Here is a 22,811-nt window from a genome sequence, read left to right as displayed (position 1 = left end):
GAAACTGATTAGATGAGCTCTTGGTTCTCTCTAGCGCCGACATTCTATGATCCTCTCATTCTGGTGGAGACACTCTGGATCTCTTTTGGTCCCGTTACTTTTCAGACAGTTAGGAAATATGCTCCCTGGCTCTTTCTTGCCTTCCAGGGCTGGGTGACCCTGCATATTGTGCCTCAGGTTCCAGAGACCTAAATACTCCAAGGGAGCTGGTAGGGATAGACCATTAAACTCTGCAGTACAAACTCTCAGCTTCCACCAAATCACCAGCTTTCACCTGTTCCTCCCATCCCCCTACCCAAGGAGGAGGTACAGCAGCGTCCCGTCACAGGCCTGCTGGGCACAGATCACGGAAGATCTCCCCTCCCAGAGCAGAAGGCATGGACTGGTGCAGGATCAGTGGCCTGGGTCTAAGAATGAAGTGAACGTTCCCTGGAACTAGGAAGGGGATTTTCTTGAATGATAGAGACCTCAGTGCTTTGTGCACCCTCTTCAGTTTGGCTGGGGAGAAATTTTGAGCTAGGAGTAATGAGGGTGTTCAGGGGTCAGGGCAGAACCAGAGCAAAATACCCTTGCGATGTTCAAGGGAAGTTGCGTTCCAGGCCCTAGGTGTCCCAGCCCTGGCAAAAGATGTCTTACCAAGCAGGGCACCAAGCAGTCAGTTGCCACCTTCAAGAGACCATGCAGGTTTAAACAATGAGCATGACCATGGTGACTGGTGCAGGTGCAAGGCCAGGGCACCTTCCCAGATGCTTCAGACCTTGTAAGGAAGGCCTGGAGAGATCACTCGCTCCCGGGAGGAGGTAGAGAGAGGAAGCGCCCCAGGGATGACTGAGATGAAGTTCTCATTCCTCGGAGGGATGGATATATGTCATTTAATGTTAGGAAAATAAAGTCATATAGCATTACTTGAGTTATAGTGCAGTAAAGCCCCTGCTTGCTACATGCTGATCCTCAAATGGTCTGAAACAGGAGGCAGAACTGACATCAGTCATCTCCCTGCAGAAGATCCTTTGCCAGTCTTGGCCCATCTCACTGAACATCCTCCACCATCCTCGGCCAGGTATCCAGGCCCCACTTCCCTTCCACAGGAGTGGCACCCACTGTGGACTGGTTTGTGTCCCCCGAATTTCATAGTTTGAAACCCTAACTCCCAATGTGGCTGTATTTGGATATAGAAGATAATTAAGAAGGTAACCAAAGTTACAGGAGGTCATAAGGATGAGGCCCTAACCTGAGAGTACTGGACTTCTTATAAGAAGAAGAAGAAACACCAGAGATCACAAGTGCACAGAAGAAAGGCCGGGTGAGAACACTGTGGGAAGGTGGCTGTCAACAGCCAGCAGGCGAGCTCTCACCAGAAACCCAACTCTGCCAGGCTTGATCTGGAACTTCCCAACCTCCAGAACTGTGAGAAAATAAACTTCTGTTGTTTAAGCCACCCAGCCTGTGGTATTTTGTCATGACAGCCCACGCTAATGCAGTATCCAAAGTCTAATGCTTGACACGCTGCATCAGAATCATCCAGAGTACTTGTGAAAAATGCAGTTTCTTGGAATCAACTGCAAACCTAAAAAAAAAAAAAGAAGAAGGGCTTCCCTGGTGGCACAGTGGTTGAGAGTCCGCCTGCTGATGCAGGGGACACGGGTTCGTGCCCCGGTCCGGGAAGATCCCACATGCCGTGGAGCGGCTGGGCCCGTGAGCCATGGCTGCTGAGCCTGCGCATCCGGAGCCTGTGCTCCACAACGGGAGAGACCACAACAGTGAGAGGCCCGCGTACTGCAAAAAAAAAAAAAAAAGAAGAAGAAGAAGAAGAAATCTCTAGAAATAGGGCTCTGGACTATACATTTTAGGATCACCCCTGGCAATTTTGACAGCGGCTGCTGGACAGGATACTCCTGTGAATGACATTTCACAGAGGGGCAGAGAGGCTGCCCCTCTGCTGGTCCATTGCCGGGTCTCCATCCATCCTCGCTCTCTACCCTCCCCACCCAGAGGAGTCCAGATACAACCCTGCCCCTTCCAGGAAAGCTCCAGCCTGTCCAGCCTGCCGTGACCCCCACTCCAGTGAAATCCTTCAATGAATTTTCTGCTCTGAGTGCCAGGAAGCACACCCTAGGGAGATCTGAGATCGTTTGTCATGTTCTAGTCATTTCTGACCAGTGAGAGGGGTTGTGGGCCAGGATACACCTTTCTCCTTTGCATCAACAGCTGTTTCTCAACAGACACAGTTCCCACCCATCTGCCAGCTGCCCTTCTTCAGCTCAGCTCCAGCTCTGCTGTTTTATTGGCCACAGATGCAGACAGGTTGTTCTAGAATTACATGTGACAAGTGCATGAACCTTCACAGCCAAAACTGTGAGGTTGTTGAGGGAGAGGTCATCTGGGTGCCTCCCCTGGAATGCCAGCTCCATGCACAACTCCTGATACAGAGAGACTCAGTCCCAGCTGGTTCACCACCCCAGCCTTGCTGACCAGCACCTGTCTTCATCTTTCTCCCAGTGGTTGGGTCACAGGTCAGAAGGGCACCATCTCTGGCCTGGGAGAGTAGATATCTCACTGCCCCTCACAGGAAACTGTCCCCGACCCAATTCTAATCTTATTCTGACTATTGAAGTAATTTCTTTTCACTGTAGAAAACCTGGAAAGCACAGGAAATTAACTGCATTATTAAAAGTACATTTTCAGAAACCTCCTCTACCAGTGCAACTTCATTCATTCAATCATTTATTCAGCAAAAACTTGAGCTAACAGTTCTTTCCCCAAATAAGCATTAGAGAGTGAGAAAATGAAGGTCACAGAGCAATTCTCTTTCTGCATGGAATCACTAACATCATTTTTGATTTAAGATATGTAGTTCATTTCAATTAAGTATATATTATACTGAAATGCTCCTTGGACTCATATTTCATCTTGGATTGAAATATCCATTAACATCCATTCTGTATTTCCTTTGTCCATTTAGATTAAGTTATATTCAGAGCTCCCGATTCTCCAGGGCCTGGCATAGCTCTTAGAGCACACCCTGCTTCTTCCATCCCAGCTCTGAGTTTTTCCTCCAGCCGAGGGCTAAGAGGTTTGAGATCCCAAATGTTTTCTCTTCTTATAAGAATTTCTTCGGCCAACTTCTACTGAATCCACATCAGGCAATGCATTCTCCTCTGAACAGTGTTTTGTAAAGTGAAATGCCATTGTCTCAGGCTGGTGCTTTCTGATTTCACTGCCATCGCTGATTTAGGCATCTTTTCTTCTACCTATTTTTTTTCTCTTACTTTGAAATTATGAAAGTAGTTATCAATTATGACTCTAAAACAATTGTCATTTTAATGAATGTGCACCTATTTCAGAGATAATGTGAGCAACAGCGCACTTCTCCTGCCAGCACCGCCCCCATCCAATCCTATTGTAGCAAGGAACTCAGGGTACAAAATAAAATCACACTTCCTTTAGTATTCAAATTCATGTAACTCCAAGCTCTGTTCTGTTCCCTGTGAGGGGATCTTTCTTCCCCAGGGCCACTGGCTCATACAAAGTTCAAGAATCTCAATGGTGAGTTCACTGTACTTAGTTCATCCAGCCAACTTGGAACCCAGGGGAAAAGTGATGGTATCGATCCATTTCCTCCCAGATGACTCCTAGACACTATGCAAATTGTCCCTCTTTCATCCCAGACACCTTCCTATCTCAGGAGTTTTGGTGGGACGTGGTTCAATGAATCTCAGGCGTGCAGAACCCCAGACCTCCCAAACAAATATCCTGTTATACCTTCCCATAAAGCAATGGGCATTCCAGGTCCTGAAGGGCCTCCTTAGTGCCTATGCCTTATCCCCTTGGGTCTCAGCTAAGCTCCAGGATTTAATCTTGGCTTTAGCACTTATTAGCTGTGTAACCTCTGGGACTACCTCTCTGATATCCAGGCTTATTATCTGTAAAGTCTGCACAAAAAGCATATTGAAAATGGTAGCTACTTCCAGTCATAGCTCCTGGAGCAAGAGGGTCATTTCTCTCCTGCCTGAGTCAACAGCAGCCAGCCCTTGGGAGAGGGGCCCTGCTTGGGAAGCCGATCTCAGAGTCTCAGAAAGCCGGATGCTGGGGAGGAGGGGCCCGTGGAAACCACCAAACCAGTGCTCCTCACAGCAGGGCCGGGACCTGCGCGTGTTAGGAACAGAGAACATGACCCACCCCCGACCTCCCCACCAGAGTCAGAACTGCTGGGGTGGAGCCCAGGAATCTAGTTGAACATGCCCTCCAGGTGATTCTAATGTACACTGAGATTTGAGAACCACGCTCTAAACCATCCCATCTCACCTTTCCCCTACTGCCACCTCCCTGGCCATTTTACACCAAGGAACCCCGAGACTCAGCCACAGGAGACCAGGTGTCCTGAGTAGTCCCCAGTGGGGTGCCATTGAGCACTGCCTTCTAAACCTGCTCTTAGACCCCCTGTAATGGTCACCAAGCCAGCTCATCTAAACTGCCCTTTGCCCACAACTCCAACTCCCCCTCTCAAGATTCTGCTTCTGAAGCTCACCTTGCCATGGCTTCCGGAACAACCAGGCCCCACATCCCAGTGGCTCTGCATGACTTTCCTCTCCTTCCTGCTGTAGCCCACAAGACTACATCCTTCTCTAATCCTGGCCCCTTTACCTGAACCCTCTCTCAATCCCCTCAACACCACGGTTGAGCAGACAGACTAGTTAGATCCCGCAATGGCTGTGTGACTCAGGCGAGTGACTTATTGCATTTGGGGCTCTATTTACCCCTCTATGAAATGGAGGCGACAGCCTCTGTCTCTCAGGGCTGTTGTGAGAGTGAGATGATGTCTGGGCACAAGTCCTCGCCTGTACTGGCCGCTCAGTAAATGGGGGTGAGCATCTTGCTAAAGAATTAGCTGTCAGGAGGTGGAGAAGGAGAAACAGAGTCCACCTCACGGGCAGTGTTTACAAGGGAAGAGAAGGGGATGCAGGCACTGGAGGAAGATTACCAAGTGAGTTACATTTCAGGTCCTCAGTGCTTGGCTCCCCACTCCTCCACTTTGACTGAATGGAATTCTGCTTATAAACCCGACAAGTGCATTTCTCAGTGAGGGTATCTTTTCTTTTACGTGTCACTGCTCCACTCCCTAGGCCCCAGGGACAGTCCCAGGCCCTAGCCATGGATGCTTGAGTAGGCAGTAGGTGGCTGGGGAAGGCGTGCTGTAAGCCTCACCCTGGTACCTGGGGCTCCTGGCAGGTAGCGACACCTCATGGACTGGCCTGCACTTGCATGACTGTCACATTGTCATCCCTCAATCTTCCAGCGCAGTTGTGGGAGCTGCAATGAAGGAGGCCATTCCACCTGGAGGTGAGACACTCTGCACAGGGGCCAGACTCTGCCACTTAGGTGCTGGGGACCTGGTCATTTACTTCACCTCTCTGACGTTTGCAACCTCCTCTTCAAAGTGGGATAATAGGTGTGCCTATCTCATAGGATGAAACGAGATGATATAAGTAGAGTGTGAAGGCCTGGAGTCTGCACACATGTCATAGGCACTCAGTAATGTTAGTTATTTTTGCCGTTATTATCATCTCCTTGACTCGGGAGGCACCAAGGCTGAGAGGACTTTCCAGACCTCCTACTCCAGACCCATCAATTTTCCAACTGGGAGAGCTGCCCAGGACGAAGTTGTAGATGTGGGCGAGGTATGAACTGTGCACAAGTCCCCTGCACTGAGGACCCACCACCCAGCTCTGGCAGTGCTGGAGGTGGAGGCAGCTCCCACCTCTTGGGACAACCTCAGCGGCCGGCAGCTGCCTCCAGGTCCTGCTCTTCTGGGGATGGCCCACCTCTAGCGACCCACTATGGGGGGTGTGTAAAAACCTGGCCACCTGCCTGATGTAGGACGCCTCTGATGTGCATCTGAGTTCCAGAGCTGCCCATGGGTCGATCACAGCTAGCCTTTCCTCCTGCCCAATCCTGCCACCACCCCTTCCTCACAGGTGCTGACCCAGGGCTGTCTTCTGTAGGCTGACCTCCCTCCCTGAGAGTTTTCCTGACCTGTGGCAGGAGGTGGGCGAGGCATCTGTCAGCTGACGGCCACGTCTCCCGGCTCCTGGTTCCTGCCATCTCCACGCGAAGGTACAGAATTGACACCTTTGGCCACACCTGATGGGTAGGAGGCCCCAGACTTTGAAAGATTAGTCACCAGCGTCTGCGACCTCACCAGAATTTCTGCAGCCACCTCACTGTCCTCCCCACTGCTAATCTCCTCCTCCTTAAATCGGTCCCTTCACAACATCCTTGGTGACCTTTCTAAGTCCATCCATGTTGCTTTCCTGTGTAAAATGATTCCTCTTTCCCTATAAGATACAGCCCGAGCTGGGCTCAGTGCGGGGCTCCTGCCCATACCCCAGCCGTGCAGCTTCCTCTCAACTCTTTCCCCAACACCTGGAACTTTGGTATTTCATACAGCATATTCTTTCCTCTTACGTTTTTGCAGGAGCCCCTCCCTCTGTTTGGGATGCCTCCTGCTCCCCTTCTGAAATGTTTCCCAGAATTGAGCAATCCCTCCGGCTTCTTGTTCTTAGTCCCACATTGCTCGCCCCCGATGCACTGTCATTGCCAGCTTGATGGACTGTCTTGCTCGCTCCCCTTAAGGGTGGGGACTGTGCCTCAAGTCATCTTGGTGTCCCCAGGCCCTGGCACAGAGGGAATGCCCTGTACATGAAACAGCCCCACCGGGCCAAGTTCTTAAATCCACCTTCGGCTGAGGGGTGGGTTAAAGGACTAAGGCATCTGAAACTCAGTCTTTCTTCCAAAGTCTCTGAGCTTAAGAGGAGCTGCCTGAATTGCAGGGCAGTTCTGATCTGGGGATCTTACTGCAGGCAGCGTGTGCCCTCCGCCGTCCCCATGGGAACCGTGTCAGGCAAAGCTCCAGCTCAGAATGAACAGCGTGCCTCGGGCCTGAACCTGGCGGGAGCCAACGTGGGCACAGGACTGGCTCGGGTCACCCGCAGCCCTCACCTCAGGGGACCAGAGGGACTGCAGCTGTAGGAACCGGGTGGGCAGGTCGCCATGGAAACCAAGCTGCTCTTCTTTCCCTGGTATTTGGAGTTCTGACAGGAAGGCCAGACTCCACAGAGTGCCCTCACCCCTGGGCTCCTCTTCACCCTCTCAGTCTGTGTCCAGGGCACATCACGGGCTGGGACTCGGAGGAGCACGGAGAGCAGAGGGACCAAGAAAGTGGCAATGACTCTCTCCCACTGCCATGATTCCTGGGGATGGTTACTGCCTGAAAGAGTTGGCTTGTCGGAGGCAAGAATCACATCTGGGGAACGTGTGGTGTCAAGAGCCTTAGAGTGGGAGACCTTGTGTTCTCATCCTTGTCCTCATACTTCAGAGCTGGGGGTCAACCTCTCCATGCCCAGTCTCCCCACATGTAAAACAAGGGCCATTTGATCCACCAGATATCCATCAAGTATCATTATTGAAAGTAAAGTATAAGCTACAAAGCCCTCGACCATGTAAGGAATTGGTGCAATAGCAGGCTAAAAACGTCATCTGTATTCAAAACAATTAGATAAATGAAAGCATGACAACTCGCTAATGGATTAAAAGGAACAATTCCTTTATTCCTTCGATTAGCCTGAACTTAGTACCTCTCTATCCAGACAGGCGTGGTGCCAGGGGCTGGAGACCCAGGATAAGTCCTGGACCCTGCCCTGGAGGGACTCCCAGGCTCACAGAAAGGGTTTTTGTTGACCTACTTTGTGGCCAGCACTGTGAAGCATGCCAGAAGAGACAGCCACACTTTTCTCAAGGAGCACAGATAAAACTTCTTAGGGCGATGAACACAAGATATATGAAACACAGAAGGAAAGTAGTAACTTACTGGGGAAGAAGGCCTCCTTGGGTGTCTACCGAGGAAAGGAAGGTTCCTGGGATGAAATGGAGATTGAGTTAGAGGGGGTGAAAAATAATTCTCTGGTTGTCTAGAGCAAAAGAAATCTTTGCAAAATATGTTACTTTCTGGAAAATAATTCTCCTTTAATACACTAAAAGTGAGCACCCAGGTCCAACGTGTGTGTGGGGGGAGGTTTCCCTCACATCAACAAGCAAGTCTGGTTTGACACCCAACAAGCTGGGTGTCTCACAATTCAACTCAATTCTGACACCATCTATGCAGAGATAGCATCAGATTCCACATGCTAAGGGCTCAGACCTGCAAGACTGCCCTCCCCTTTAGATGCCAATTGCAAGCCCAGGTTGTCACTTGCCCTTCTGACCAACTGGCTATAGAGCAGGGGTTCCCACCACCCTCTCCTTGGGTTGGATTAATTTGCTAGAATGGCTCACAGAACTCAGGGAAGCCATTTGCTCACGAGATCACAGGTTTATTATGAAAGGATATAACTCAGGAACAGCCAGATGGAAGAGATACCCAAGGCAGGATATAGGGAAGGGGCATGGAGATACCATGCCCTCTCCCAGCCCCACTGTTCCAAATCTCCATGTGTTCACCAACAAAGAAGCTCCCCAAACCCACCCCATCCTTTTGGATTTTTATGGAGGCTTTATTACAGAGGCGCTATTGATTAAGTCATTGGCCACTGGGAACTGATTCAATCTCCAGCCCGCTTCCCTCCCCAGAGGTTAAGGGGTGAGATCAAAAGTTCCAGTCCTCTCATACATAGATGGTTCTCCCTGCAACCAGCCGCATCCTTAGGTGCACTCCAAAAGTCACCTCATTAACATAGCAAGAGACACCTTTATGGTTCTCATCACTTAGGAAATTTCAAGGGTTTCAGGAGCTCTGTGCCAGAAACAGGGAGATGAAATATTTATTTCTATTATAAATCACATCACATACATGCACCGCAATGTTCAAAGCAGCACTGTTTACAATAGCCAAGACATGGAAACAACCTAAATGTCCATCGGCAGATGAGTGGGTAAAGACATGGTGTATATATACTATGGAATATTAGCCATAAAAAAGAAGGAAATAATTCTATTTGCAGCAACGTGGATGCAACTATTAAGTGAAGTAAGTCAGACAGAGTAAGACAAATACCATATGATATCACTTATATGTGGAATCTAGAAAAATGACACAAATGAACTTATTTGCAAAACAAAAACAGACTCACAGGCATAGAAAACAAACTTATGGTTACCAAAGGGGAAAGGTGGGGGGTGGGGGAGAAACTAGGAATTTGGGATTAACATATACACACTACCATATATGAAATAGGTAAACAACAAGGACCTACTGTGTAGCACAGGGGACTGTACTCAATATCTTGTAATAACCTAAAATGGAAAAGAATCTGAAAAAGAATATATATATATATATATATATATATGTATAATGGAATCACTTTGCTGTGCACTTGAAACTAACACAACATTGTAAATTAACTACAATTTAAAAAATCTTAAAATCACATCACATAATGCATTCACTAATTTCTTAGCTTCTTATTTTCTGCGCCCCCTCCCCCCAATTTAGAATGTAAGCTCCATGGGAGCCGAACTTCATCTTTTCATTTCTATAAGCTTAGCACTCAACAAAGACACATCATAGGTTCTTTTGAAGCACTAGTAAAATAAGTAAATACACAATGAGGGCAGATAGGTATTGAACAAATGACTTGAAGAAATGCTTTATATTCTCAGTGATATAAATTGGTCACAGAGTAAAATCCTGTCATCAGGCCTTATGCGAGGCCCAAAAAGTTCAGTCATGTAGAATGTGTGCTGCATTATCACGTCTCACCAAGTGACCAGGGTAAGCCAGCCGCCAAGGAGGGGAGCCAGTCACTGATCGTTGTCTGTCTGAATTTGTATTTTCATGGGATACGTCCTCACAAGGCACATTATTGTGGTCATTTTCAGAATTATTTGTTCGATGTCTGTCTCCCGATTAGACTGTGCGCCCTTGGCACTTAGTTGGTACTCAATAAATATGTGTTGAGTGAATGAAAAACTTCATATGAGGGTATAACATGAGTTTGGTTTGGAGAGTCAGGGATCTATTCTCAAGGGAGTAATATTCAGTCTGAGGAAGAAGGATCACTAGAAATGAGTAAGTGAAGGGAAAGGGAGGATATATATAAGAAAATAAGAAAGAACATCTGCAGAGTCTCCGAGTTGGAAGACTGTGGTGTGTTCAAGCATCTGTTAAGTGGCCCAGTACCACTGGGTCATGGAAATGGGGGTGAGGTGAGGGATTGTCACCCTGAGACTAAGAGATCATGAGAGCTCATGAGCTACTTCTAGGATCTGGGACTTCCTTGTAACAGCGATGGGCAGCCAAGGGGTTTTCGGCAGAGGTGTTTTCTGATCAGATTCTATCATAAAGAACATCCCAGGTGCTGTGTGGAGAGTGTGTTGGAGAGTGGTGGAGTGGCAGTGGGAAAAACGAGGTGCAGAGAAATTGGATAACTTGTCCAAGGACACAAACGTACCAGCAGCAGAGCCCACCTTCCCTGATACCAACCCAGAGCTGTTTCCCCAGACGATGCCGCTTCTGAGAATTCTGAAGCCCGGGCTATCAGCTGGGAGGAGGAAAGAAAGTGGGAAAAGGGTGATTTCTAAAAGAAGAGAGCAGCCCTTTTCTTGCTGTGCAGATTCTGACACGTGGTGATAATGGTGCTCAGTCCTGAATGAAAGGACTCCCTGCTCCCAGCCACTCACTCTTACTCACCAGACCAGGACTTGCAAAGCAGAGATCCTGGGAGATGGAGCCCTAACCATGGTCCTCAAATATTGTCTTAAAGTACCGTGTTTGTTGTAGAAAAAAAATTTTAATACAAAGAGAGTTAAAAAAAAAGGAAAAAAGAAAAATTACTCATAATTCTGCAATATACATACAAACACATAAACTTTTGGTGTCTTACCTCCCAGACAATATTCTCTGCAGATAGCTAGAATAGTTTTATATTTTCATAAAATATAACAGCCTGTTGTTAATGCCTTTGTATGAACTTGTTTTTAAAACGTAAAAAAAATTTTTATTGAGGTATAGTTGATGTACGGTGTACAATATAGTGATTCACAATTTTTTAAGTTATACTCCATTTATAGTTATTATAAAATGTTGGCTATATTCCCTGTGTTGTACATTATATCCTTGTAAACTTATTTTATACAAATAGTTTGTACTTCTAATCCCTTACCCCTATATTGCCCCTCTCTCCTTCCCTCTTCCCACTGGTAGCTACTCTATATCTTTGAGTCTGCTTCTTAAAAACTTTTTGTCATAGAGATTCAAGCATACACCAAACTGGAGAGAATAGTGTAATAAATCCTTACCTACCCCAATTCCACAATTATCTACTCATGGTCAATCTTGTTTCATCTTCACCCTTCCCCTCTTGAGTTATTTTGCAGTAAATCCCAGACATTTATTGGTGGAATGACATCATGTCATTCGACCATAAATACTTTGGAAGTTTCATCTTTTGAGGCAGTTCAGGCAGTTCAGATGCCATTGCCTGGGTGGACCACAGGAGAAGCATCTTGAAGAGGTTGCCAGGGGCAGAAGAAGTGCCATCCTGCTTCCCTACACCTACGGAGCTGTTGTGATGCCCAAACCCTCTAGCCTCCAGCCTTTCTACAAGCTATGCCTTAGAACAGGGGTGTCGGCCCTTCTTGGCCTGTCCCTTCGAAAGTTTTGGTTCCTGCAGGGGGGGGACCAGCACTTCATAAGAACTGAATCCTGACCTGAAAAAGCCGTTTTTTGTTTGATTTGAGAAATTTTGTGTAAATGAAGTTATAATGCAATAAAACATCCAGCCAGTTTCTTGCAATATAAACTGGCCTTGAGAAATGACTCCCATGCCAGCCCAGGGTGAACCAGGCAGCCTCAGAGTAGTCAAGATGGGCTGGGACCCCTTGGCTTCACTCCCCCCTCCCTCTTGGTCCATGGCCATGTCGACAGGTTATTTTCTCCTGCTCTTTTCTTTTTACCAAATCTGAGGTCTTAGGCCTTTTTGGTAATTTCATTTCAAACTGTTCTTTCATAAGACCTGATCTATTTCTAAGTATACATGAAGAATGGGGAAATTACTCAAATACATTTTTCAATTAAATATTTAAAATGTTTAAGGTTTTAGTTGGGGAGGGGGAACAAAAACATTTTAATAAATGTGAGTGTTTGTTCTGGAGGCAGAATGTAGAGACAAGGAAGACACCCTGTGAATCCATGCAGCCCTGCTCTCTGGGGTCAACGGTGGGGAGTTGCCTGTCCTGCTATTCAAGGCAGCCTTGCTCCAGCCTGGGCGGCTATTGTGGATGCCAGAGGCACTGTGATCTAAAGTGCAGCTTCTTTGCTTCCTTGGGTTTCAGCATTTCCCATGAGATCATTTAAAATCACATTTGTTACTTTACCATCTAATCACACATAAGCTTCCCCACCCCCTCCCCACGCCCTGCCTCCATCCAAGGAGAACACTTTCTGGAGCACCAGCAGCCAGGGTGGATCTCGTGACAGGAAAAGGGAATGACACCCAAGAAAGCAGGATTCCTTGCACTTCCAGTTGAACGACAGTGAGGTTCCCAGCAGACAGGCTGAACCACCTCCCTGAGGACAAACAAGTGTAAGTCTTCGCAAAACTGGGGGTCCTGGACTTGCCTCCCCTCCCAGAGTCGCTCATAGCCTCCTGGCAGAACAGACGTCGGTCAGTGTCTTCTTACCATGCTTGATGTTAAGCTGAACGTATGTTCCAGGAGCTCATGGTTTCCAGTGGAGGCGATCTGGGGTAGAAGAGGTGACCTCTCATCTAGAAGACAATCAAGATTGAGCAGCAAAGGTATGACTGTGGGACTCGGGGGCCTGTCTATGGCTAATGGTGTAAAGATTTGGGGTGATATGGGAAGAATTATAGGTTTTGTCCATGATCCAAAAATGAAGCATGTTTTATAGGCTGTTTGAATACATGACCTTCCCCAAACACCCATAGTCCTTAGAAAATAGTTACAATTAATCTGTGTAGAAGACTCTGCTGCTGCCCTTCCTCTGAAGAATCAGGGAAAAAATATGGCTAAATCCAAAAACTATCAAATATATATGCCACATTAATGTCAAGCTTATGCTCTTCAAAGAGTCACATTGATATAAAGAGATGTTTTAGTAGCCAATGTAATTTCAGAAATTTTACCAAAGCTGTGGTAACAGAGGACAAATATCCTAGTAGTATTGATGAAAATTTAAATAAGAATGGCCATAGAAAGCAGAGAATGCATGGTCTTTGGGTAGGAGGTGATACACTCCTTCAGAGATAAGCGTTGCCTCAAACTTTAGGCAACAAGTCCTCTTGTTAGAGAAATACGAGTAAGGTTAAAAGCAGTGGTTTCCACTCTTGGTCACAAATCAGAATAACTGGGAGAACTTTTTAGAAGCAGACTCCTGGGACCCACTCGAGGCCTACTGAGTCTGAAGGTCTAGGAGTGACTGCTAAGAATCTATAATTTTTTCAATGCTCTCCAGAACATTCTGATGGGCAACAAGGTTGAGGAATGCTTGTTTTAAGATTGTGGTGAAAAAAGACAAACCCGGGTGACCAAGGATGTTTTCCAAGCTTCAGGGAGAATTCATACATGTTCAGAAAGCTGACAACAGGTCGAACCAAAGCCACCTCTACTTCGTTTTTAGCCCTGAATCTGCAATCCAGAAGAACGACCCATTCAGAAGTTTCTATGGTTCTGACTTTCTTTGGCTTTTTTTCCTCCCATAGTTCAAGGGCACTTAGTGTACATTTGATTCTTGATCGTGATTTGCTCTTTGAGATTACCTGATTGGATCAGTACCAGAAAAAGAGAGAAAAGTCTGCTATGATTTTAAAATGTAGTTTGAGTTGGCTTTCCTGGACTTGCAAAATGCAGCAGGCAGAAGCAATGCCACGTGTGTATTCTGAGTAACAGCAGCCTAAAGGTTGAGCTTTCCAGCCGCATGACATGGGAGGGAGGAGAAAATGATGGTGCGAAATGAATTGCTTTCAGTTTGATGGAAGAATTTGTTTTGAAATAGCAGAAAGTTGGTTTCAAATGTTAGGAGGATTTTAGAGTGGTCTTAAAAAGTAATTTACGGGTTCCCTGTCCACTCACTTAGCAATCAAATACTGGTGATAATAATAATAATGATAATAATAATAGTAATGAACAAGCATTTAATGTGAAACATCAGCATTTTTTTTTGCCCCAGGCATAAAAGTGGATCTTTGCAAGAATGGTTTTAAGAAAACCATCATCAGAAGGAAATGGAAAAAGAGAAGGGTCTGTAATGGTAAATGGTGGATAAAGAGTCGTTCACAAACAAATATTGCAAAAGAAATGCTGTTCTAGGAGGAGAAAAAGCACTGATCACTGACTCTGGGTGTGCATTCCCTTGTGTCAGAGCCCAATCATGCAGAAAGACTCCTGAGACATCAGCTTTCTTATGAACAGCAGCCCCATGGTTCCCATTAGCACCCGCTCCACCCCAGAACAGACCTGTCCTGGGTCCCACATACAAACCAATACCATGAGCTTGGAGTCCATGCCTCCTGGGCCCGTGAAAGAAACAATATCCCTTCCTCCTCTGCAATTGCTGTGCCCTTTCTGGTACATTGCTCGTTAGAGGGCTTGCCCTTTCTGCATAATCACTTCCTGCCCAGATCTTACCTGTCCTTCAAAGTCCTGGATAGACCTCTTTCTCCCCTAAGGCCCTCTTTCCTCTTCTCTGCTTCTGTCTCACTGTTTCATTTATGTTTCTTTGTATGGTGTATGCCCCCTATTACAGCGCCCACCAGAGTGTGAGTTTCTGAATGTCAGGATCTCAGCATCCTTGATTTGTATACCCCCATCACAACTTTGTACACACTAACAGCTCAGTAAGTGCTTCCTGAATAAAAATCATGGCTTGGGGTTCTGGATCATTTGGGAAGAAAATTCAAATACAGTAGCACCTTTTCTCACCTTCCTGCTTCAAGCAAATGTGTTCTCTCCCTTGCCTGCTGGTATTAATTCTGGGAGCTTAGAACTCTTTGTCCTTGGGGAAGATGTCACTTTGGTCCATCTTGCTCATTAGACCCCCATGGTCACTCTTCTTTCCTTGCTATTCATTATCATGCTTTCCCCTGGTGCTCCAGAGAGGACTAGAGTCATGTTTCATGAACTGGATCAGAAGAGCAGAAAGAGGTCACAGTGACCACAGGCAGGTAGAGAGAACAGTGGCTAAGAGCACAGGCCTGCCGACAGAGCTGGACCTTGGGTAGTGTCCCAGCTTTGCTATTTATTAGCACATCAGGCAACTCTCCCCCTTCCTTTTGTTTCCTCAACCGTGAAATGGCCATAATAATACCTATTTCACAAGATGATTGTGAATTTTAAACAGTGGTATGTATAAAGGACTTAGCCCAGCCTATTAGCTACTATTTCTAGTATTATTTAGTCCAATGCCCTCATTTTATAAAGAAGCTGAGACCTGGAATTTCAGTTTTAGTGACTTATTCTTAAAGCCCACCCATTATTTAAGGTCATATAGCTGGTTACTAGCACAAGAAGCAGGGACCCATGTTGTGAGGTATTCCCCTGCCACGTGGCACTGACTGGCTTCGAGGTGACAAGAGGGGAGCCCTCTTGGAGATGCTTTGTTCACATTCTGTAGGGAAGGGCCAAGGCACTCAAAGCCCAGCATGTATGCAACAGCAGATGTGAGCTTGACCTTACATTAGTCACAGTCCTAGGGAAAAGGGAGATGGAGTGAGTCGTGGCATTATTATTATTATTATTATTACTATTATTATTATTACTATTATTATTGTTTGAGGGGCTCACAGAGCTGACAGGCAGGACAAATTAGGGATGCTTCAGGCAGAGGAAGGCCTTGAATAGTGGATGGGCTTTAGATAGATGGAGAAGGGGGGTTTACTGTGCACAGAGGAGGGAGGGGTGCAGCGAGGAGACATAGGCAAAGAATCAGAGAAACCTAGAAAGTGCCAACTCTGTTGACAGAAGTCAGAGGAGTGGTTACACGGGGGAGTCTTCTGGGGTGCAGGAAATGTGCTCTATCTTGGTTTTGGTACTAGTTACACAGGTGTTTGCATATGTTAAAAAAAATCATCAAACTGTAAAGTTAAAATGAGTGCCTCTTACTTACTTTGTGTATGTATATATTACCCCTTCATTTTAAAGAAATCACCAAAAATAATCCCCCCAAAGAATCAGTGTTAATATTTTTATTCTTCACCTTCTGGACAGAACAGATAAGAATAATGACTTAGGTCACCGATAGGCTCTGACCTTGGCTATGTCAGCCTCAAGGCTTTAGTGCCTTATCTGTAGAAATGGGTTAATAATGGGGTCAGCTTGGAATGTCCTGGTTGGCCCACTGGTTCAGTGCTTATCCAGACACTGCACTATATCTCTTGCTGCCATCTATTCCAGTCCTGGCTCTGTGGAACATCAGTATGAGGGCAGGATAAAGGGAATCCTGGAGAAACTGACAGCATGATTGATGGATATCTGGGTTGTTGTCCCAGCTCTACCTCTTTCTAGTTGGAGGACTTGAGCGAGATCCATTATCCACCTGGGTCTCAGAGTCTTTACCTGTCATCTAGAGACAGTTGTCCTTCAGGGAGATTATATGTTTTGATGTGAAATCAGATGGATTGTGTAGCACTTCTGGATCAACTACTTAATAATTATGTTCCCTTGGGGAATACTAATGTTAACAGCAAACTTAATATATGTTTCCTTAATATATGTTCTAGTCATTGCTCTAAGCACTATAGATAAGCGTTGTTCTGAGCACTTATTTAATTCTCGTGATAATCTCTTAGTGCTCTTATTATGCCTGCTTTATGGATGAGAAAACTGAGGACAGAGGAGTTAAATAAACTTCCCAAGTTCCCACAGTTAGTAATTTTGTAGAGCAGGGATTTAAACCCAGATGGTCTGGCTCCAGAATCCAAGAACTTAACCATTACATGTTGCCTCTCTACATACCGGTTTCTTAACCAATGGAAAATATTTCATTATATTGAGGGAGAGGTAAAAATGTGTTAAAAAATTTTAGAGAAATCAAATATTAGATGAAATCACATAGTGCATTTTAAAGATCTGAAACACTAAGCATGCACCATATAGGTTTTAAAATGTGACAATTTCACTGAGACCCCATTTTTACCCAGTGACAGTACTTCATGCTTTACACTGTACCAGGCACTGGGGGCCACAGAGCTGTGGACAGAATAAATTTGTTTCTGCCCTCACAGGACTTACAATTGACTGAGGCAGACAGATATTAAACAAACACACAAATAAATTTAATTATAAACTGTGATAAGTGTCAGGAAAGGAAAGGATTCTTTGGGACATCATCTTGAAGGTACCTAATTTAGAAAGGCAACATCAAGGAAGGCCTCCCTGAGGAAGTGACATTTAATCAGTGGCCTAAAAGGAGACACACTATTTTTGTCAGAAGTTGCCATTTGAAAGCAGAATTTGAGGGCCAAATCAGAATGTGATTTGTGGAAAAAAGATTCCTTCAATGCCAAGAGCCATGCAGCAGCACCAGACTTTCTGAGTACCTTTTGCTTCCCTGGAGTAAACTGATGGGCTACATTATATTGGTTGGCATTTACATAATATTCACAGTGCTCTTACCTTAGAAACTTTTCCAAAACCCATTTCTACCTGTCAGAATTTGCATATATTTTCTTTAGAAACCTAGCAAAGAAAAAGGGGGATTATTCTTCATGAGAAACATGTTTGACTCTAAAATAATTAATGTTTAAGAAGAAGATTAACAGCCATAGAATTGCCTCATGGAAAGGGGCCTCATATAGGTGCCACTGCTTTCAGGAGGTGTTCAACCAAGGCCAGACAGAGAGAGAAAATACTCCAGGGGGAGCCATCAGCCTGGGTGTGAATTTGCATATTCTTTAGGGTCTCTTAGCCCACAGTGCACTTGTGCCTCTCCCAGCTAGAGTATGTGACATTCATATTATGATACATACAGTCATAAAAACACTCTAAAAACAGTAAGCCTTCACCAGTTTCTCTCATCTAGGTTGGTCCTGCTCTTCTTCAAAACCTTCAGGCACTTGTCTTTATGGCTTAAAAACTCCATGGTCAGAACCACATAATTTAGCCCTTATTTTTTCCCAATTATTTCCTAATTGTTAGGATTCTTTTCTCCCTGAGAAGTCTGAAAGGCCCCCAGAGCAAGAAACATGGCTTTTTGTCAAGATGGAAGGGCCTCAGTGTATACCTAGACCAATTCCCTCATTGTACAGATGAGAAAACTGAAATCCGGAGAAAGATAATATACAATGACTGAGCAAGGTTTATTATAGACCTGTGGCTGTGGTTCCAGTCTTCTAACTTTTGGCCCAATGCTCTTTCCTCTGCACCACCTCATCTTCCACAACACCTCAAAGAGCTAAATGCACATTAAGCCTTTAGTAATTACAGAGAATGGAAGAATCTCTGAATATTTGACAAAATGAGAAAGAACTAAGTCTTCCTGACTCACCCTGCAACCTCCAGCAGCTCAGCTGAACACTTCCAGGCTATGGCAGTTTGAAGAGAACCTCTGAACCTTAAAGGCACAAGGCCATGTTCATATTTGACTGTAGCCAAGAGAACACAGATCTGTTGCCTCATTCCCTAGAGAGTCAAGAAGCAAAATAAATATGAAAGGCAATCCTCTTATTCCTCCAGGAGTTGCATCCAGAAGGAAACTGAACACATCAATCATGTCAGGGAGAAATACTTCTACCAGGTGCATGATCAAACCCAATCCTGATGTTTCCTACTGCAAAGTCAACCTGTCCTTAACTAGACAAAACCTTAGTTTCCTCACAAGATCACCCTCAAAATGAGTCAAAGCCATCGCATTACTTCCAGTTTCATAAGACACCAGCACTCATGAAATCTCTAGCTTACTTAAATATACCTGATCATGTTTTAAAAACTATAAGAACTCACAGCACTTGTCAGCCTCCCTCACAGAAGAATTCTGAAGGTCTGTTAATGATATGCTCTGATAGGGACCTGTTGAAGAGGATAGGAATTCTGTTGGGGAGGGTAATAGAAGTAGGAGAAAGAAGAAAGATTCTATATGTTTTTAATAAAAACTCTTATCCACAGCATGAATTCCCTTCAAATTCTTGAGTATACTGTAATTTGTATTATCTCATTAAATAAACACTTTTATTTTGGGCAGCTGAACCATATTAAAAAGAATTCATACACTAAAGGTGGGGGATGGAGAAATAAAGTGGAAACATTATGAGTTTTTAATATTGTGTTTAATTGTAAATGATCTCAAATGTTTATTTAGTTTGTATGCTGAGAACTAGTGGTATGGAATTGAAATAGGCTAAATGGCTATTGGCTATTAAGTCACATGTATAGTGGGAAATTTTAAAGTTACATTGTGCCTTTGCACAGCATTTAGCTTACAAAATGCTTTCACATACATTACTCGATTCTCCCAACAACAGTGTCAGATTAGCAGGGCAGATGTTAGCATCTCCAGTTCACAACTCATAGAAATGAGGGTAAGACAATTCAAAAAAACCTAGTTAGTGTCAGAACCCAAGCTTCCTCCCTCCAATTCCAGTGCTATTTTAACAAAACCACACTGCCTCTCTGTTTTGTTTTTTTTTTTTAATTAATTAATTAATTAATTTATTTATTAACTTTTATTTATTTATTTTTGCTGTGTTGGGTCTTCGTTTCTGTGCGAGGGCTTTCTCTAGTTGTGGCAAGCGGGGGCCGCTCTTCATCGCGGTGCGCGGGCCTCTCACCATCGTGGCCTCTCTTGTTGCGGAACACAGGCTCCAGATGCGCAGGCTCAGCAGTTGTGGCTCACGGGCCCAGTTGCTCCGTGGCATGTGGGATCCTCCCAGACCAGGGCTCGAACCCGTGTCCCCTGCATTAGCAGGCAGACTCTCAACCACTGCGCCACCAGGGAAGCCCTACCTCTCTGTTTTGTTTTTGTTTGACTAATTATAACTTGAAGTCTCTAGAACTGACTCAATCCACCATCCTGAGTTCCTGGGTCCATAACACTCCAGATCAGGTGATGAGGAACTTGATTTCTTCCTTACTGACAAAAATATTTTCCTTCATTCTGATTCTGTTTTCAGTGGGTTGGGGTTGTGAGACAAAGACCCTTAAGAAAAGAATATTTTTCTCCTCTTCAGCTTCATTTGGATCTCTGTTCTGTTGGTTAGAGATGTTTTGATTAAATGCTTGTTAGGCACTTTCTCCCAAACTTCCACATTTCTTTCTTCCTTGAATTACTCCTTTCTTCCACTTTATCTCCCACAGAAATTTGATTATTCTCAGCACTATAGCCTGACACACTCATTGAGCCCTACAGCAGTTACTCACCAAGCCTGGTAGAAAGCCATTCCCACTCAGTTCTCTCACCCATCCCCACAATTCTTGTTCAGCACCATGGACAGCTCAAGGGCATACTAGGCATTGCCTTGCTCTTTCATCAACGACTGATGGTGTATGTCGTTTTCACCACACTGTAAATACTTTTTGTTGTACTCCATCCCTGGACAACAGATCAGCTAGCTATTATCTCTGAATCATTCAGAGGTAAATTATACTCAGCAAAGATTCCCATAGCCCCATTCCGTTAGCACCAGGGACAACTCAGGACTATTCAACTTCAAAGACAACTCAGTGATATTTTTCTGTTGTCCCAGGTAGCTGAGGCTCAATCTCTGATTACTGGGCAGGAGCATGGATAATGTGGTCTCACTTTCATCACCAGAAACAGCTTATTGCACTTTCCCAGTGGCATCGCTACTTCAAATTCTATCTCTTCTTTGGATAGCTTACTCACATGTCCAGTTTCCCTGTTGCTCCAATCAGATGCCTAACAATTAAAATTTTCAGGGCAATGGACAGCTCAGATAGACACATATAAGTATCACCAACTATCTAAAATGCTGATACTTTAGGGACTGCTCTAAGTCTTCACTAATATGGCCACATCCCTCAAAACAGGGACAGTTAATTCCATATTCCCATTAGCACAGAGACCCCCGCAATATCCCTAGTGCTAAAGCTAGCTAGGTTGCTCATTACACTAACTAAAGAGCCTAACCACACTCTCAGTACCATGCACAATACAGTTTCACTCAGATGTGTCAATGGCTTGGTTACTATTTCTCAGCACCAGCTTAGTCACATTCACAATCCACCCATGAAATGTCCAACCACATTCTCAGTCCTAGTGACATCCTGATAATATGCTTGCTGTTCCACCAGGCATCCAAGTCATGGAAGCAAATCCTGAAGCAGCTTATTATCATGGTTCTACTTTTTGGGTAGCCCTCATAACTAGTTTAATCATGTTTGTAGTTACACCCATACCCAACCACTCTCTTTCAGCAAATCAAGCAATGTAGTCACATCCTTTCCACCCCATGGTACTTACTCATGCTCCCCATGAATCTCCATGACTAAAACCATTCCCACCCCTAGAATAAGGCTCAGCAGTTCTTAAAACTTCTCTTCTTGCTCTTCTATGACACTGACAGATTTTATTCTTCTTCCTTTCTGGCTATAGCATCTCTGTAATGTTCAACACCTCTTACCCCCATAGACCTCCAGGTTTCAGCCCTCACTGTTCTTCTTCCACCTTGAAGAACAAATTTTATCCAAATCAGGGTGGATTTTAGGAACACCGGCCTTAAGTTGTTAGTGAACAGAAATCACATTTTTCCCCCAGTAACTTGGAATATGGTCAGTTTCTGCCCACCCTGGTCTCACAATCCAAGTACCAGTGCTTTCTCTTCCCTTTTTCCTAAAACTCAAAACCACTATTCATTTAATAAATATCTGACGAGTATTTACTAAATGCCAGACACTATGCTATGGCCTGGAGAATCATTGCTGAACAGGATAAATGTGTTCCCTCACTGAGCTTACAATTTAGTGAGGGAAGTAGAAAAGCAAACAGCAATTACAAATCAGAGGTTTATAGAGAAAACACAGTGAGTTACAGCAGCACAAAATGGGAAGCCTAACAGAGACTTCGTATGGGGTCAGAAATGGAAGAGTTATCTGAAAACCAACAGTTAAAGAATGAGAGGGGATTAATCAGGCAAAGCAAGGTGGAGGAGTAACTTCAGGCAAAGGAAATAGAACATGGAAAGGTCTTAAAATGAAAAAGAATGGGTCAGACTCAAGGAGAAACTAATAAAAATGGTATGCCTGGTAAACAGTGCTGGAGAGGTAAGCACACAGTTTGGGTTATCTTGAGGGCTGTAGGGAGCTTTAGAAGGATTTTAAATAAGAATATAATATAACCAGATTTGCATTTTAGAAAGATCATTTGGTTACAGTTGGAGAATAGATGAAAAAGGACTAAAGAGGAAGCAAATATACATAGGGGGTCATTGGATGACAATGATTTAACGACCAGTATGATGGAGAAGCTAAAGAGACATGGAGAGAAGATACTAAGGAGATGGAATCAACAGCACTGGATGTCTTGTTGGATGTGGGAATGAAATACAAAGGACATCATGATGATAGCTAGGTTATGGACAAGCACAGAAATAGGCTATTGGGGGCCATTCACAGAGGGAGAGAGTCTTAGAAGAGAGGCAGGTACTAGAAAGGGGTGGAGAGATGGTAATAAGTACAGTTTGAGGCATGTTGAGTTTGAGGTGCCCAGTAGACATTCAAGTGGAGATGCCAAATTTGGGTCTGTTCCCCATGGGCATAATAAGAGCTGGAGATAAAGACTCAGGAGTCATCTGCATATACATGAGAACTGAAGCCATGAGTATGGATGAGATGCTCTCAGGAGGTGG

This window comes from Mesoplodon mirus, assembly GCF_964341445.2.
Source record: "Mesoplodon mirus genome assembly, chromosome: 12".
Classification (NCBI taxonomy): domain Eukaryota; kingdom Metazoa; phylum Chordata; class Mammalia; order Artiodactyla; family Ziphiidae; genus Mesoplodon; species Mesoplodon mirus.
The sequence above is the reverse complement of the archived record's forward strand: the minus strand, read 5'-3'. Positions refer to the sequence as shown.